Source organism: Palaemon carinicauda, chromosome 8 (genome assembly GCF_036898095.1).
Source record: "Palaemon carinicauda isolate YSFRI2023 chromosome 8, ASM3689809v2, whole genome shotgun sequence".
Taxonomy (NCBI): Eukaryota; Metazoa; Arthropoda; class Malacostraca; order Decapoda; family Palaemonidae; genus Palaemon; species Palaemon carinicauda.
In genome coordinates, this window is record NC_090732.1 from 160,121,803 (window position 1) to 160,137,015 (window position 15,213).

General features: G+C 36.5%; 1 protein-coding gene across 3 annotated transcripts in view; it reads left to right on the top strand.

Annotated features, from left to right (window-relative positions):
• Positions 1-15,213, top strand: part of LOC137646061 (uncharacterized) — a 415,122-nt gene that overhangs the window by 235,165 nt on the left and 164,744 nt on the right. The gene's annotated exons all lie outside the window — the stretch shown is intronic.

Genomic DNA, 15,213 nt, shown 5'->3' on the forward strand with positions numbered 1-15,213 from the left:
ACCTGTATTTCCCTTATTATGTCCCAGTTACATGTAATTCCCTTTCACTATATGTCCCAAAATGTGTGCTTGTTTTTCATTGGATGCGACATGCAAAAGTAACCCCAGCTCACCGGAATATGAAATATTGTTGACTTTTTTAAATAACATCTCTTAATTGTTGAGCCCTTGCACGTGAGCTCTTAAATAAATGGAAACGCACAGTTGTATGGGAAAGTAATTTAGAACAATACTGAATTATATTTTTGTTTAGAAATAACAATTCTGGGGATTAATTGTATATGTTCTGGCGAACAAATATACCATTCGATATTTATTTTATACAGTGCAATTGCACTTGAGTGACATTAATAGCACCTGACTTAAAATCTGTTTGAAATCACGAATTACGTTTGCTGTCGATGTGATGATGAAATGTCAGGGGGTTGACTGCAGGAATGTTAGGACATCTGGGAAGTTAGAGGAAGTGAAAGGCCACTCCCTACAATTATTAAGATTATTAAAAATATTAAGAATATTACAATCATTCAAATATATTAAGAAAATTTAATTATTAAATATATTAAAATTATTATTAAAATTATTAAACATATTACAATTATTATTATTAAAATTATTAGTAATATAGAAATTATTATCACCATTATTAAAAATAATAAGATTACAATAATTTTACCTACAAAACTTAATTCTTTATTCAGTGTTCACCAAGGTTCTTTACGGTCAGAGGCACTTAAAACTAGAAAAGAAAACTCTATTTTTTCCTTTAAGTTTACCTGAATGCGCGATAAATGTGTCGGTGTAAAACCAGACTTTTTTTGGGGTGCAAAATAATCGCAAATTCTAATGCACCTACTTCCCGAGTTTGATCAAAATCAAAGAGAAAGAGGAAGGTTTCATAAAGATAATAAAGGCAATTAAAGTAACAATAGTTATAATCTGTATCTTGTTATAGATAGACATGGATAAAAGGGATTTACCGTGAGTCGTTTGTACTTCTCTAAGCTACATTGGCTGCTCCCATTTAATGGAGATATAAAGAGGTAAGAATACCCTTTTCTGTGAATGGTATTCAGAGGCTAGCTTATCTATTATTCCCAGAGAGCGTTCCTTAGTTACATTAAGTGACGTTAACTGAGCTGAAGAGATCTCACTGAGCAAGTGAATCTTTTCCCAAGAAAGGAACTCGATATTATTAGTCTTTCGTCTTTGGCAGGACGTCCCTGGCATCATATGTAAAGTCTCTTCCCCTAGCCTTATCCTATGGCTGCGGAAGACTCTTTAGCCTAATAAACATTCTTTATTCAGGAAGCTTCCTATTAGCTCGGTACCATTTTGATTTTCTCTTTGACTGTGCTCTGCAGACGCAATTCCCCGCCGGGGATAATAAAGCACATTTTATGCAGATTAATTTTCGTGTCGCGCTTGATATAGCGAGTCGTGCACTGGACGGCTTATTGCTTGCTTGAATAGGATTGCATTTTGTCGCAGGATTTCATTGGCTCTTAAAGCGAGGTGCGTTCCATTTGCATAGCTTTACGCCTGGGGGGGGGGGGGGTAGAATTCCCCTCCCCGTCTGCCTGTCTCCTCGGGTACTGCGTAAGAGGATAAAAAAAAGATACTTGATACCAGCGAACAAAGGATACACGCCCAAAGGATTAAGAGGTTCTGGTTCATAGGATGAAATTAAGTGCTACAGATTATGAAGGACTTCATTTCATCAGATAGCTTTTGTAGAGATAGAATGGGGGAGAATGTTCTGGTGGTGCAAAATTAGGGAGGGGCTGTTGGGTCAATTGTAGCTTGACGTCATTATGGGAAAGACATTTCTTGTTCTCTCTGGCACCTGCAGATGATGTTACTGGGAAAGAGTGAATATTGGAAAACAGCATCTCTGCACATTTCTATCCTTAGTGGTTTATGCCAACAATACACTTCAGGAGGTGCACTGTATGCATTACTAAAGGGTCTTCACAGCATCTCTTTAGAACCTAGTAGCATCTGTTTATTGACCTCTTGTATGTTTTTTATATCATTGAACATTGGGAGGGGGGGGGGGGGTGCCTCCCCGGATCCAGCACCAGATCAGATGGCTAAAATCCTTAAATGCAACCTTCCTTATCTGTTCGTAATTCTGGTATACCCTTTACTTTTACTTTTTACTTGTCACTAAGGTCAGTCCACGCCTGCTGCGACCCACAACATTCTACCAACACAGGGAACCAAGTACATAATTTACTTGAATCAATAAAGTTCAGAAAAATTCTTAGTGAATACATCGGTATCGTTGCCTTTTAGTCCGGGTTGGGGATTGATCGCAGACCATTCAATTGTGAGCCAAGTGTCATTTGAGGCCATAGACAGAGAGAGAGAGAGAGAGAGAGAGAGAGAGAGAGAGAGAGAGAGAGAGAGAGAGCGCCCTAAATTTTTAAACCTTGTAGAAGGACGTAGTAATGTTTGATGTCTTCTTCGCTACATTTAGAGGTTCTACCCGCTGGTCTTGTTTGTCAATACATTAGGCCTATTTCTTACTCGCACAGAACTATGCGGATAAAATATTTAAGTTTCAAGGCATAGGTTATTGCCTATTATTATCATTATTATTATTAATTTTTATAAGAACACTCAGATTTAAGACAAAGGTTGTTCTCTATTATTATTATTATTATTATTATTATTATTATTATTATTATTATTATTATTATTATTATTATTTCAAGCCATGTTCCAAGAAAGTCTTGTCAATAGAAGAAGAAAAAATGTTTTCATAAAAGGCGCTCAGACATATAATCCGTTTTGGCAATAGATGTATCTTTGATGGACTATGCTTTAGCAAATCATGTATGGAAACGTTGCCCTAGTTAACCATACAGAGGGGAGGCGTTGGTTGATGGCTCTATATACATAGGCTGAATTAAATAAGGAAATGAAGGGCCCCAAGAAGAGGCCGACCTGCCTCTCAAAGAAAAGAAGTTTGACGTATCTGTCTTCTTGGAACTCTATAATCGTCTTTCTTGCTAGAGAGAACCTCTCTCTTTTCGTCAGTAAATTTTTTTTTTATTTTTATTTTCTTCTTTGTTGGCTTGACACTCACTGATGACCCATTGCCACTTGCACCAGACTGCTTAGGCTAGTTGTGTTACAAACTTGAGTTTGAATAATATTTTTTCATACAAAACACGCTCAGTAAAAGGTTTAAAGGCCACTCATGAATGTCAGCGGCAAGGGACAGTGGCAATAACCTAGCAAGCATGACAATGGCCTAGAGACTGACCATATATACATTTGATCAGTGTCCAAGCCCCCTCTCCACTCAAGGTAGGACCAAGGAGAGCCAGGCAATGGCTGTTGATAACTCAGCAGATAGACGTATAGGGTCCCCTAATCCCCCATTCTTAGCTCACATGGATAGTGGGGTTGCAGCGACCAAAGAACCCCAGTCTGGCGATAACCAGGCAGAGACTTTACCATTAGACCACAAGAACCCATAACCTTTCTGTGTTTTTTTCTGACTTCTATAATACATAAATCTCTAGGGCATTGTCCTGCTTGATATGGAAATGTCACTGTCCCTTGCCTCTGCCATTCATTAGTGGCATTTAAACCTTTAAAACGTTCTCCATGCAACATTCTATGCCATAAAATTTATGCTGTTAAAATTAAACGGTAAGAAGAAGAAAACACAAAGTTGGTAAGTGACCTACATTTCTCGTCTCTTTACTGATAACTGTGCCAAGGCGGAACTCCTTTTGATGTTGAAATTCGAGATAGGAGTCTTATCTCGGGTTTCCATCTATGGGAGCAATTTTAGAAAGAAATATTCGGGCTTCATTATAATCACAAAGCCCTGACTGGGGAAACTCCTGGAAATGTTATTTGGGAGCGATCCATTGCTTGTCTTCCTTCCTCTGTATTTGTGTGTCTCGTTACTTCATTCACTGCCTGTTCCCATTTTCATCGTCCTTTTTCTATTCCTTCGTTCTTTTCTTATTCATGTCTTTTTTTTATATCCTGTTTTATCCTATTTTTTCTTATTCCTCCTCCTCCTTATTTTTCTTGTTTTTCTCTTCTCTAGCTTCTTGTTCTCCCTTTCTTCCTCCTCCAATTTTTCTTCCCTAGTTTACCTCTCCATTTTCTATATTCTTTCTATTTCTTTCGTTTACTCGATTATCTCTTTTTCCCTTTTGTATCGTTTATCATTTTCTCGTTAGTTTTCTCCATTTCCAACATCTTTCCGTTGCTGCTCCTCTTCCCCAGTTTTTCCTCTCCCCTCCTCTTTTTGTCCTCGTTGTAAGACCCAGGATGCATTAGGAGCCAATCCGATCGATTAGTGCCATGAGAGAGAGAGAGAGAGAGAGAGAGAGAGAGAGAGAGAGAGAGAGAGAGAGAGAGAGATTCTTCGTCCCCCCCAGGATTAACAATGGGATATTTCAGAGTTTTTATTAGGCAATTTCTTTACTTTCCTCCCCAACCTTGAAGTTGTGGTTTCGTTTCTCTGTCGTTTAGATATAAGATGATTATTTATATTTATACAAATATTGGCGTATATGTTGATCATTTATTATTTTTTAAAGTTTATTCGTATACTTATCAGATGAGAATTGATTTAAAAAGTAACGGTTTCATGAATTATTTTGTAATTTTTTTTCCGAACGTTGGGTAATCATTTATATTTATACAATTATTGGCATATTTGTTCACCATTTGCTATTTTATTAAGTTTATTCAATACTAATCAGATGAGAATTGTTTTAAAAAGTAACGGTTTCATGAATGATTTTGTAATTGTTAATTTTTTTTCGAACATTAGGTATCTCGATCAACATCACCCAAGGATATCAGAGAGTCCTCCAGTTGGTAAAAGATAACCTTTATTATTTTTGGCTCTGTAATGAACACATGTGATGATAAAAGTATCTCTTGAGGCTCTCGAATTTAGAAAATTCAATAAACCTGAGAAATGTTGTGGTCTCTGGGATTTACAAAATTCGGAAAATAAACTGAGAAATGTCATAGCCCCTTGAGATACCTTAGAAATATCGTAACATCTTAGATTTACAAAATTCTAAAAACCTGATAAATATTGTGGCCTCTTGGATTTACAAAATTCCTAAAAACTTGATAAATATTGTGCCCTCTTGGATTTACAAAATTCTAAAAACTTGATAAATATTGTGCCCTCTTGGATTTACAAAATTCTAAAAACTTGATAAATATTGTGCCCTCTTGCATTTACAAAATTCTAAAAATCTGATAAATATTGTGCCCTCTTGGATTTACAAAATTCTAAAAATCTGATAAATATTGTGCCCTCTTGGATTTACAAAATTCTAAAAATCTGATAAATATTGTGCCCTCTTGGATTTACAAAATTCTAAAAACCGAGAAATATTGTGCCCTCTTGGATTTACAAAATTCGGAAAACCATAGAAATATTTTATTCGCTTAGATTTAAAAAAATCAAAACCCGGACTAAAAAGTATGTCATGAATTTTGAAGAATGGAAATATTGGAAAATAAAATTCCAAGAGTAGAAATGCAGAGAAGTTTGTAGAAATACCTAATGTTGTTATAGTCGACCCTTCCCAGAGTAGTTCTGGAATAACAAATGTGTGTAGGCATGTGTTCGTGTAAATAATTTAATTGTACACCTATATCTATTTTTGAGTATATAATTGTGTATGTGCGCTGTTAATACATTTAAAAGCCTGGCAATCCAGTTTCTAAATTAGATCAGTATCTCAGTCATTTGATAATTCCTATCTGGTCACTGTTTCATTTTTTCAGTTTCCAGATTCTCATAATTTAGCCGTTTTATAAGAAGTGAAAAGAGAGTGTCCTCGTTGGCTATTAAATTTTGTTCTCTTCTACTAGGTCAAAGATGACTGACAGAAACGTTAGAAATTTAGGTACATAAGATTGCTTAGTACACTCGCAAGGTGTGAAAGTTAGAAAGTAAGGCAGGGAACAGAATGGATAACATGCGAAGAAATTGCTGGTATATATAATGAAGGGGTGAGAAGATCAATTTCCATTATTGGTGTCTTGTATTGTGAAGGTCGAGAGTATAGGAGAAAACTGTGGTATACAATCTACTTCATACACCTTTATCTTGTACCCACTTTTCTTCATATAAGTCGAGACCTCTCCTTCGCAATTACTCTTTCACATAATCCAGACGTTCTGAAGTAGGAGTAAACGCCTTCAGTGCATCTCATACGGTGCACTGTAAGCAATATTTAAGGGTCTATGAAACTTTCCTTTGGCCTTTGTCTGCATTTGCTTTGTATCATTATGCTTTACCTCCGTTCCCACCTGATTCCTTTTCTCTTCTTTCCCGACTAATAACTTTTACTATGTAGTGTAATTTTCCCCAAGTTGCACTTTCATGCCGAATGGCCTCACAGTCCCCAGCGCCAGGCTTTGTAGCCTAGTATATATTCAATAATCCAACTCTACAGACGTTCTTAGATCTTCCTCTCGTCCATCTCCCAAACATTTTGATGGACATTAATGCTTATGGAGGTGTAGACCCAAACTTACTTTTTTTTTTTCTTATCTCCAAAGTTGTCATTTATTTTCTGCAACTTAGCCCGAAGTTATTTTTGCACGTGTTGGAGAATTTGCATTGTTACTCCATTAGGTAAATCGGTTTTGCGGTAGCTCTAACTCTGCTGATAACCCCTCCTTCCTTTTTTCATAATTATCTAAAGTTTTTGAACGTCTTTTGGCAAAACGTCTAAATAGGTATGCTAATGGTACTAAACTTGTAATTTGGCTTTTGCAAAAGTCTTTGAGCATGTGATGCCCCTTTTGCAATTTTCAAGGCTGTACAGAAATCCCTTGATTGTTGGCAGGAAGTTCGTATGATTGGCCTTGATTTTAGTGCTGCCTTTGACCGTGTTAATCATGAAGCCTTTGTTTTCAAACGTAAATAGTTGGGAGTTGGTGGGTCTTTTCTTAGGATCCTTATTTAATTTTTAAGTTGTAGCCTAACAAGTAATAATGATATTGATTACATGTCAAAGTCATCTCAAAACACACTGATATTTATCCTTATATTCACACCCATACACATCTATCATTTCTAACACTTTCAATTTACTGTATCTACAACATTGTTATGTAAGTAGTTCATCTTCACTCTTACATTCTTTCTCTTCCATTCATATTCAACCTTTACATTTCCATAGTTGAGTGTTGGTTCAACAATCTCTTAATACATTCCAACCTTGACTACTGTAGATAATTCTAGTTATCACTTCGTCTTTAGTTTACATTCTGTTACCTTTGTTGCTTCATCCATTCTGGGTCTCTACTCTTACCTTGCCAGCATCCAAGATACTTACTCCAAAAATCCTGTATTAATAAGTGTTTCTACTCTTCCACCATCCATATCGGCATCTATTATGACATCCTATTGGTTATCAGGTATTCTATTTACCCTCATAACATTACTATTCTTTCAGCTTTAACATTTTGGGAAAAAAATTCCAAGCACCTTCACTAGTGTGTAGTTTCTTCTATATTTCTTCATGCAATACGGTAACATATTCAATTTTCCATTCTATTCCTGGCCCATCTGTACCCATATACTTTACACCATCATTTTGAATTTCAAGTCACCTTTTTCATATAGATATTAAACAGCCACAGAACATACTGAATATTGCCTGTCATGCTCTCTTTTTTAAAGTTCATAAAACAAGCTTCTTTCCTATCATAAAAAACTATTTATCCCACATTCCCTTTATTATCACATGTGCCATTCTATCAAATCTATATAAAGTTTTTCTGGGTCCATACTGCTCTTTCCTTTTAATTTAAAACTTTTCATATATATTTCTTAATGAACACTTGATTCATACACCCTCATCCCAGTTTAAACCTATACTGTTCTTCCCGTATCAGTCCTATCCACTGTCTTACCTTTTTAATCGAATTACTAATGTACATCTTCCCTGGTACTCATAGTAGTACTATACCATTATAATTTTCAGTGCCTTCTCTCATCATGACCCTTATGCAAGGGAAAAATTATTTCTTTCTTCTATTGCTTTAGAACTTTTTTTTATCCATTTATACATACTTTTTACAATATGGTCAGCAACTCTGCTACACTAGTCAATAAACCCCATCTACTCCTAGTGTCTCTCCAATTTTCATAACGAGATAGTAAACCCCAGAAAAAAGGAAGAACGACCAGAATTGAATTAGGGTTATGAGGATAAGGGAAATATGGAATTATTTCTTCCAACATAATAATAGTCTTACTAATGCCTCAGTTCTCCGAGATATTTTACATGTTACGAACACATGATTAACATAGCAGCCAAAGTAGGTTTAGAAAGAGGAAGAAGAAACGACTAAAATTATACATTGTTTCTATTTGCTAGGGCACAATTATTCATGCGTGCACAGAAGGGCATTCAGTCATTATAATTAAATTCGTTCTAGTTAATTTCTTAGAGATATTTGCTTTATTTTTGTTATTGCATTGATTTATTTTTTATTGCGTTCTCGTTTTACTCCCGAAAACGGACAAGGAAACGAGTCACTAATGAGTATGAAATATTCCAAAATACGAAATTTCTTCGTTTTGTCCTCATCTTTCATGTTTATATTTGCTTTACCAGTGTCTTATTCAATGTGATAATTATTGTTATTATTCTTTAGAATGTTATTTTCCTCCTATTTTTTCAAGGCCAATAAACATTCACTTGAATGGAAATGCCCACACACGAGAAAGGAAAAGAACAGAGCAAAAGTAAGAAGGTAAAGGTAAAATTAAATAATAAAAAAATAAATAGAAAAGCAGTCAGCAATGCAAAACAAAATGACAGATGAATTTAAAGTTGCCATCCAAAGAACATTATCGGAAAACGGGAAACGGAACTGGTGAGACATTTAGCTCCTTAGCACACATCTGAAAACGTAAACCAAAATAAAAAAAAAAATTATGCTCTTGCTCGTAATGTTTTGACTAACGAAGTATGTTGCGTGGATAGTATAGACCAGGGATGGGGAACCTGCGGCCTTAAGGCCGCATATGGCCTTCTGACCATCAAGTGCGGCCTTCTACGGCCTTTGATATATGCACAGTATGTGTAGTATATTTCTGCTTTGACACTGAATATTGTGTGTTTGAAATCATTTTACTGTATGTACACACATACAAATATGTACACACAGACAATAGAAAAGTTGTGTTCAGTGATGTACCTCCCTTAGAATGGAAGCAATTTTTCCTTGAATTCAATGAATCTTAACTGAATACAATTAGCAGTTTCCTTGTCAGCAGCAACAGCTGTTGTGGCTGACAAGGAAAAACTGCTAGTTGCAGTGAGTGAGTGATTTAACGTATGATGGACGAGAGAGTTCCTGTTTTGACCATCTCCTCACTGTGATCTATGTTAGTTTTAGATGAGTCAACAGTTTCCAAATTTTTGGCATAAAAATATTTTATTTGTGCTTTCACTGGTGAGTTTTGATTGTATGAAAAACAGCTTCCCTTAGGTAACCTTAACGCAAGGATAAGAGGAACAAACATTTTAACAACCTCAATAAGCAATGTCACAAAGGAGGACTAAATTTTACTTCCTTATTATAATAAGTCATACACTGATGGTGTTCCAGCTATGATGGCTAAAAACTAGGGATTTATTGAACATCTTAAGAAAGCAAATAATTGTGTTTTTTTTTTTTTTAATGAAAACAGCTAAGTGTGTTTAAGCAGATACAATTTTTTACTGGGATGTTGCATTTTTATGAGATGTGATTATTTAAAAAGTACCTACTTGCCAATATAAAATATTTGAAAAGGTTATATTGTTGATATTTAAAAGCTATCTTTTCCAAAAGATTAATATAATTTTATTCATCACTTCAATACAAAGAACCTACTTGCTTAACTAAAGTAATTTGAAAATGACATACTTTCGATATATTTCATTTACTTACGGTAGTTTGAAAACTACCCAAACTTGAATGAAGTATTTTTAAATTTAGTTTTCAATATAATGCATTTACTTGATTACTTGTATAAAAAAAGTACTCGATTCAAATATTTGAAATTGTAATGCTGTACATTTTTATAAACCTGTCACTCTTTCTTTAGATTACTAATGAATTACATGGAAGATAAAATAGCCTACAAAATTCTATGTAGCCTTAAGGAGCATTGAGGAATTGCAAGATGGCCTTCATCCCAAAAAGGGTTCCTCACCCTTGGTATAGAGTCCTATAGACAATACTTTTGGATCGACGCCTGCATTCCCCCCCCCCCCTCTCTCTCTCTCTCTCTCTCTGTCTCTGTCTCTGTCTGTCTCTCTCTCTCTCTCTCTCTCTCTCTCTCTCTCTCTCTCTCAATGCTTAAACTAAATCGCTCCACCAAAGAGCGAATAGTCTCCGTGGATGGACTAAAAAGTCTTTGAGACATCGAAAATCCTTCTCTCTCTCTCTCTCTCTCTCTCTCTCTCTCTCTCTCAATGCTTAAACTAAATCGCTCTACGAAAGAGCAAGTGGACTCCGTAGACGGACTAAAAAGTCTTTGATACATCCAAAATCCTTGTAACTCACTCTCTCTCTCTCTCCCTGCCTCTCAGTTATTGCCTATAATCTTATTTATCAAATATCATTCTTTCGTCAGTATGAGAGAGAGAGAGAGAGAGAGAGAGAGAGCGAGAGAGAGAGAGAGAGAGAGAGAGAGAGAGAGAGAGAGAGAGCCTTACCTTATTTGCCTTATTTGAGAGAGAGAGAGAGAGAGAGAGAGAGAGAGAGCCTTACCTTATTTGCCTTCTCTCTCTCTCTCTCTCTCTCTCTCTCTCTCTCAAATAAGGCAAATAAGGTAAGGCTCTCTCTCTCTCTCTCTTTCTCTCTCTCTCTCTCTCTCTCTCTCTCTTCTCTCTCTCATACTGACGAAAGAGTGATATTTGATAAATAAGATTATAGGCAATAACTGAGAGGCAGGGAGAGAGAGAGAGAGTGAGTTACAAGGATTTTGGATGTATCAAAGACTTTTTAGTCCGTCTACGGAGTCCACTTGCTCTTTCGTAGAGCGATTTAGTTTAAGCATTGAGAGAGAGAGAGAGAGAGAGAGAGAGAGAGAGAGAGAAGGATTTTCGATGTCTCAAAGACTTTTTAGTCCATCCACGGAGACTATTCGCTCTTTGGTGGAGCGATTTAGTTTAAGCATTGAGAGAGAGAGAGAGAGAGAGAGAGAGAGAGAGAGAGAGAGCCTTACCTTATTTGCCTTATTTGAGAGAGAGAGAGAGAGAGAGAGAGAGAGAGAGAAGGCAAATAAGGTAAGGCTCTCTCTCTCTCTCTCTCTCTCTCTCTCTCTCTCTCAAATAAGGCAAATAAGGTAAGGCTCTCTCTCTCTCTCTCTCTCTCTCTCTCTCTCTCTCAATGCTTAAACTAAATCGCTCTACGAAAGAGCAAGTGGACTCCGTAGACGGACTAAAAAGTCTTTGATACATCCAAAATCCTTGTAACTCACTCTCTCTCTCTCCCTGCCTCTCAGTTATTGCCTATAATCTTATTTATCAAATATCATTCTTTCGTCAGTATGAGAGAGAGAGAGAGAGAGAGAGAGAGAGAGAGAGAGCCTTACCTTATTTGCCTTATTTGAGAGAGAGAGAGAGAGAGAGAGAGAGAGAGAGAGAGAGAAGGCAATAAGGTAAGGCTCTCTCTCTCTCTCTCTCTCTCTCTCTCTCTCTCTCTTCATACTAACGAAAGAATGATATTTGATTAATAAGATTATAGGCAATAACTGAGAGGCAGGGTTTGGATTCCAAGATTGTTAATAGTAGTTAATTGTAGTTTATATAGGAAATATTTATTTTAATGTTACTGTTCTTAAAATATTTTATTTTTCCTTATTTCCTTTCCTCACTGGGCTATTTTCCCCCTGTTGGGGCTCCTGGGCTTATAACATCTTGCTCTTCCAGCTAGGGTTGTAGCTTAGCAAGTAATAATGATAATTATAATAATAATAATAATCATTATACAATGCAGTGATTCTCTCTCTCTCTCTCTCTCTCTCTCTCTCTCTCTCTCTCTCCTCGTTGATCTTAATGCTAGTTTTAGTAATGTTTTGTGGATCTGAAATAGATTGCTTGACTATTCTTCTTTTCGGGCGATGGCAACAAATGTTCGACATGTTGGCCTTCCGTATTGTATCTATCGATTATCGATCGTGTCGTCGAGTGTTTGGGGAAAGGGGTTGGTAGGGGGGGAGGGGGAGGTTACAGGCCGTTTTATTCATTTCTCCGTAATTCCCATTTGTTGGTTGTTGTGCTGTAGGCTGCCTACCAATAGAAGAGGTGTTTGTTTGCCCTTATTTACTCGTAAATAATTCTGAGTTTTGTCAATATTATTTAGCTTCGTAGAATGGTTTTGATCACATGGTCGTTAATAATTTTGTTGGTTTATTATTTATGTGGCTATAGCTGACATATTCTGTTTTGTAAAGCAATGTTAGTGTTCATAATTTTGTTTAAATAAAGTAATAGGATTATGGATAACTCAGTTACATCATGTAGCCCATCCCTGTATCAAAAAAAAAAAAAAAAAAATTAAAAACGTAATAGAAAGAGAATTTAGGTCTTAAATCTATAGGTTTCTATTGCTATTAGAGACCAAAAGTTCAAAATATCAGGGAAAACGGCATTTTTTTAAGACTAATCAAATGTAAAGGAAAATATTTCGTGTACTACATGCAGAAGGAGTTTCGAAGAGTGGAGGGGAGGAGGGGAAAACAGAGAATAATTTCAAAACGTTTGGTATTATTTTGAATAATTGCATCCACATTTTTAATTATTAGAACGAAATATGAAATAAGTGACCTGATGCTTTCGAAAATTGAATGAATACTTAAAAAGTTTGTTTTTTGGTAGTGAGGACATTGTTGTGGCGTATTAGTAATATTTCTGCCTGATGGTCGCCAGATTAGGGTTTGAGTTCCCCTCTAACTCGATAGTGTCTAGTAGTGTCTTGTGATCTAAGGATGAGGGGTTTTGGGGGAGCCTATAGTTCTACCTGCTGAGTCATCAGCAGCCATTGCCCGGCCCTTCATGGTCCGAGCTTGGGTGGAGAAGGGCCTTAGACGCTGATCATATGTATACGGACAGTCTCTAGGGCAGTCCTGCTTGATATGGCAGTGTTACTGTCCCTTGCTTCTTCCATTCACGAGCAGCCTTTAAACCGGTTTGAATGATATAACTGCGCATTAGTTATTCTCCCGTTCCCAGTCCCAAGAGAGGACACTGAGAATAACATTCCCAAGGGTAATGTGCCTGGAACTCTATTGCAGCCTTCCATTCAAAGGCCTTCTGAGAAAACGTTCTTTTTCATTTTTTGTTGCAAAGTATTCTCCCACGTAAAATGAGACGGAGATGTAAGAGGAAATGATAACCCTAAAAAATGTCGGAAAGAGGAAACAGCTGAGGGAAGAAAGAAGTAAAAGTTGCTGCTAAATCTCCAAAGCTGACTTGACTTCCGGAGCATGGGGAGGGGGGGGGGGGATTTGAGTTTTGGAGTTCAGACCATATGGCCCCAGGTGCTGGGCCTGGAAGCTGTTCATCAGCAAGAATTAAACCTTAGAGGTAGGAAAGGAAACTAGAATGGAGGCAAAGTCAAAGGCTAGAAAGTGAGTGCAGGTGTGGGCCAAATGTTTGACACTTCAAAGACCCCAAATCCAGACTGGCAAAGGAACGGGAAAATTGGGACAAGGGTAAGTTGAAGAAGTTGGACAGCTTCATGGGAAGAGGGGGTTAACAAAAAGGTGTAGATTAAAAGTTTAAGTTATGCGTCTGACTTTTTTGGGGAATATAAAAAGAACCCTTAATGCTGCCTACAGTGGGCCTTTCACGCTTTGTATATACGCTAATCCCGTGGTGAATGTTAGCTGGTATATCATCCAAACGGTAATGGTTATCCTTATTACCTTTTATTGATCTTCAATTCAGGTTACAAATATAGACATTACTTTGTCCCCTTTTCGGTTGTGAAATTTATATGCTAAATGTAAATTACCAGGTTGAATATAATCAAAAATATTTGGTCTCGTAAAGCTCTTTCCATTTGTTTCCTGGGTGTACCCACTCGTTTTCTTCAGAGCACTGTACCCTTCGTACCAGGCCATAATATTCTCTCCTACTTACGCGGTAAATGTACCCTCCTAACTTGTCAGTTTTTCAAATTAGCCTAAATTAAGTTATTCTTTGAGATGAAAATGAAGAAAAAATATAAAAAATCGTGCCTGGACAGCCTGTAAACATGTTTTATGTGAAGGGGGAGGGGGTTACTGTATCGAGAATGTTGCTTGCATAATTATCACTATTCACGCAAAGCGACTAAAGTTTCGTCATTAATGTGTTTGCTACTTCAGACAGACTGTTTGCAACTTCTTTGCTGGTGCTTGGCTCGTTGAGTTTACTACTGCTGGTAACACTTCATTTGGAAGTGGCCGCATTAACTGCTTGCATGCATGGAAGCTACATGTTTAACCAGAAAGTGTCGAGAAGTGTCTTTTAGTGCTGCCATTTTCTGTTTCTAATTTACTGTTTATCTTTTTTTTTATCTCTTGATGTGAAGTTGGTAGTCGGCAAACGCACTAGAAATAGTTGACGGATTTGAATGAATCTAGATAAATAGGCTACATATTTAGTTAGGTACTTTCTTGTGGAAGTTAATTTTTTGGTGTCTGTTGGCAAAAATTATCTGATTTGATGACCATCAAATTTTATTATGGTAACGAGTGATGCATTTAGCGTTTAACCAATAATAATGATAATGATTTTAAATATATTCACTCATTACCACGAGCTTTAGTTATTAATAGTTGAGAGTACTTTGGAGGTAATCCATGTTGTAGACTGCTCTTTATTTTTTTTTTAATTTAGAATTAAACTTGCTTAATAAATGTTTAAGATCAGCACAATGGCTATGTTTACTCTTACCAAAGTTGGACTTAATATGGACGATTTGTAGGTGCGTTTACCTTTATACAAAGTATCTACTACTACTACTACTACTACTACTACTACAAGTAATAATTTTTTTTTTATTAATAATAAGTGTGTGGAGGTGGAAGAAACACTTGCACAGAGGACATGAAGCCCTTGAATCCTGTTATGGTGTGCTCTGAGGACAAACCTTCTGTTCGTGCTTCATTAGCGTAATGAATTCTCGAGTGGGGTTCAATTCGACTTG